At 38.8% G+C, this 3,646-nt stretch overlaps 1 pseudogene; it reads left to right on the forward strand.

Moving 5' to 3' along the window:
• Positions 1-376: 376 nt before the first annotated feature.
• LOC149185126 (galactolipase DONGLE, chloroplastic pseudogene) lies at positions 377-1,666 on the forward strand (annotated as a pseudogene).
• Positions 1,667-3,646: the final 1,980 nt, after the last annotated feature.

Here is a 3,646-nt window from a genome sequence, read left to right on the forward strand (position 1 = left end):
AATCAGGAGTTCAAAATTTCCTATATATTTGTGAGTGTATATTTTCAGAGTTGATAATTAATATAAGTTGTGTTATTATACACGTTTCTAGATATATGTGGTATTGGATATATGTATTTGGAATGCCATATAAGTTTTTGGATATATGTTGTGTAAACACTAAATATATGTATGCGTTGTGTTATATAAATTTTTGGATATATGTTGTGTGCTGATAAACATATAAGTAATTATTGTTTTAGGAAAGTATTCGTTCTTGCTTGCCATGGAGTTAAGTCCCATTTCAACAATCCTTCTCCCTCACCATCGTCCCCTAAGGCCCAGAAGAGTCTTCAACCAGAGATGTTTAATTTCTGGTCAGAATCTATCCACACGAATGGCAGCAGTTGCAGATCCTGTGCAGAATGCATGCATAACCAGACGAGAATTCGTTTTGCAAAACCCTAGGCAAGAGGCAATAGATCACTTATTCTACCAACGTGGGACCGATGTGGGGATCATTGCGCAGAAGAATAAAAATATTAATGATGGTGTTCTACAATTAGCGGACGTGTGGAAATATATACAAGGGTCTCACGATTGGAATGGAATATTGAACCCATTGAATCCACTGCTTCTCTCAGAAATCGTCAGATATGGGGTCTTCGTGCGAGCTTGTTATGAAGCATTTGATCTGGACCCTGGGTCTAGGTTTCGTGGGTTCTGCAAATATGGTCGTAAGAGCTTGTTCGATGATCTGGGGATGCAGAATTGCGGCTATGAAGTTACAAAATACATCTACGCAACGCCTGACATTAGCATTCCGGGTGTCATAAAGAAAAAGTTGGAAGGAGATCGATCTAACTGGGTTGGTTACGTTGCAGTTACGGAGAACGAGAAGGAGATTCAACGACTGGGCCGCAGGGACATCGTGGTGGCATTTCGAGGCACTGTAACGCACGCGGAATGGCTGGCTAACCTCACGTATACCCTAACTCCTACCGGTTTAAACCCTTTAAACCCTCTTGCAGATGTTAAGGTAGCGAGGGGTTTATTGGGCCTGTACACTTCGCAGGATTCGACGTGCAAGTTCAACAATGGAAGTGCCAGAGAGCAGCTTCTGTCTGAGATTGCAAGACTCGTGCAGAAATACAAAGGAGAGGAGCTGAGCATAACCATGGCAGGGCACAGCATGGGCAGTGCAATGGCTACCTTGTGTGCTTATGATATCGCAGAGCTGGAACTCAACCGTACTCATTATTATTCTCCTTCCAGGATTCCCATCACGGTGTATTCGTTCGCTGGCCCCCGCATGGGAAATGCTGCCTTCAGAGGTCGCTGTCTGGAGCTCGGGCTGCGGATTTTGCGTGTTGTGAACGTTCACGACCTGGTGACAAAGATCCCTGGCGTAATATTTAACGAGAATTTTCGGGTCTGGGAAAACTTGATGGACAGAATTAATTCATGGAGTTATTCTCATGTCGGTGTTGAGCTAGCGCTGAATCACAAGCTGCATGCACAGTTTTTCCACACTAAGTCTCATCACCCCTCCTTCGTTCATAACCTGGCGACGTATTTGCAACTCTTAAACTGCTGCAGCTGCAACCGCCATGAACATCTTGAACAGGCAAGCTCCGAATTTGTTGAAAATATAATTTCAACTGCCGCTCAGTCAAACAACGTCTAATCCAGCAAAACCGCCCTGAGCTTATAGGACCACTTTTGGTTAGCAAGCAATTTTCGTACAAACGCCCCCGATGCAATAAGATTTTGCCACGCGTAAAATGTACCTTCTCCAAAACAACCATTGCCTTCCGATATTCACTCGACCTTTGGATTTTTTGAGGGCAGATCAACGGTTGACCGCACATCTCAAATAAATTTTGACGTGCCATAAAAGTTTTTGTTTGACCGCCGTAAAAGTATTTAATGCAAAGTTAATTGACGTGCCGTAAAATTTTTTGTTTGACCACCATAAAAGTATTTAATGCAAAGTTATTGTGCTAGGTAAAAGATTGGTCGAAATTTTAAATTTTAATATTTTTATTGTTTACGGAGGTATGGGTAAGTCTTTTTATTTTATTATTTGGTTGCATATTTATCGTATACGATATATATGTTTGGTTATGAGTTGACTTTCATATATTGTATTGCAAAAACATACAAAAACATACAAGTATTTAATGCAAAGTTATTGTGCTAGGTAAAAGATTGGTCGAAATTTTAAATTTTAATATTTTTATTGTTTTCTTTTTATTTTATTATTTGGTTGCATATTTATCGTATACGATATATATGTTTTGTTATGAGTTGACTTTCATATATTGTATTGCAAAAACATACGCAGCAGTGCGAAACCAGAGCGAGGGTTGCAAAATCAAAGTGGGGATTAGTTTTTTCAATGAAGACATTTTGAAATATGCAGCAGGGTGATAAAATTTCTTTTTTTTGTGTTGTTGACTTTGTATTGTGAGAGGAGATATGCACAGTTGTGCGAAGATGAAATGAAATAGAACACAGCATGTAATGGCTTGTGTGCTGAAAGCTTTTTGTAATATGTAAAGTGCATAATGTGACTTTTATTTTTACAGCAGTGTATGTAAAAGGTTTTTATAGCAATAAATGTAAACAAAATTTACACACAACTGTGTAAATTTTTTTATAAAGGAGACAGAGTAATTTTGTTAAAATGTTTTGGTGAATTCCTCTCACTGAAAGAGGATGAATTTTGTATTGGGCATTTTGTTTTAATGAATACAAAGATATTGTGGGTATATGTAATGCTCTGCTCAGAAACTTTTTAAGCTTTCCTGTGTTAAAGATCCTGGAGAAAAACAGAGCATTGTTTCTGTGTTCAGTTTATTTTGTTTTTGGAATTTTATCAGAAAAATCCCCAACAGTGGTATCAGAGCTGGTTTAGGCTCTTTAAAGGTGTTAAAGAAGCTCAAGGGAGGAGTTTTTTGTTGCAGCAATAAATCTTCTCCAGCGGAGTGAAGTCTCAGGCAAAAGAATCCAGGTATTCCTCAAAGTTTTTTTTGTGTTACTGCTGAAGAAACAATCAGTGTTTTAAATACACAGTCAAGGATTTAGAAGCATAGCTTAGAATGCAAGGAATGGCCAGCACAAGCACTAGTATGGGTATGTTTAATACCCAGCTCCCACAGTTTAATGGGAAAAACTATGACTATTGGGCAATAACCATGAGAGCCCTGTTTGCTTCTCAAGATTTATGGGAATTAGTTGAGGATGGTTTTGAAGAACCAGCAGATGAAAATGAGTTTAATAGGTTAACTCAGCCAGATAAGGATCTGTTGAAGAGCAATAGGAAGAAGGATTCAAAAGCTCTTGTATTTTTGTATCAAGCAGTGGACCAGAGTGTATTTCCAAGGATAGCAGTAGCTAAGACATTCAAAGAAGCATGGAAAACCCTCAAGACAGCCTATCAAGGCATGGAGAAAGTGAAGACAGCAAAACTACAATTGCTGAGGAAAGATTTTGAGAATCTGTGCATGAAGGAGTCAGACAATATTGACTCATTCTTCACACATGTAATTGGTTTGGTCACACAGATAAGGACTCATGGAGAGACTCTTAAAAGAAAGGAGGATTGTGAAGAAAATATTGAGAGTCCTACCCTCAAGGTTCCATGTGATTGTCACCACCATAG

The sequence above is a fragment of the Pinus tabuliformis genome, chromosome 3_2 (assembly GCF_031772625.1).
Source record: "Pinus tabuliformis cultivar Carrire ecotype Pingquan chromosome 3_2, CPIR1, whole genome shotgun sequence".
In the NCBI taxonomy this organism is placed as follows: domain Eukaryota; kingdom Viridiplantae; phylum Streptophyta; class Pinopsida; order Pinales; family Pinaceae; genus Pinus; species Pinus tabuliformis.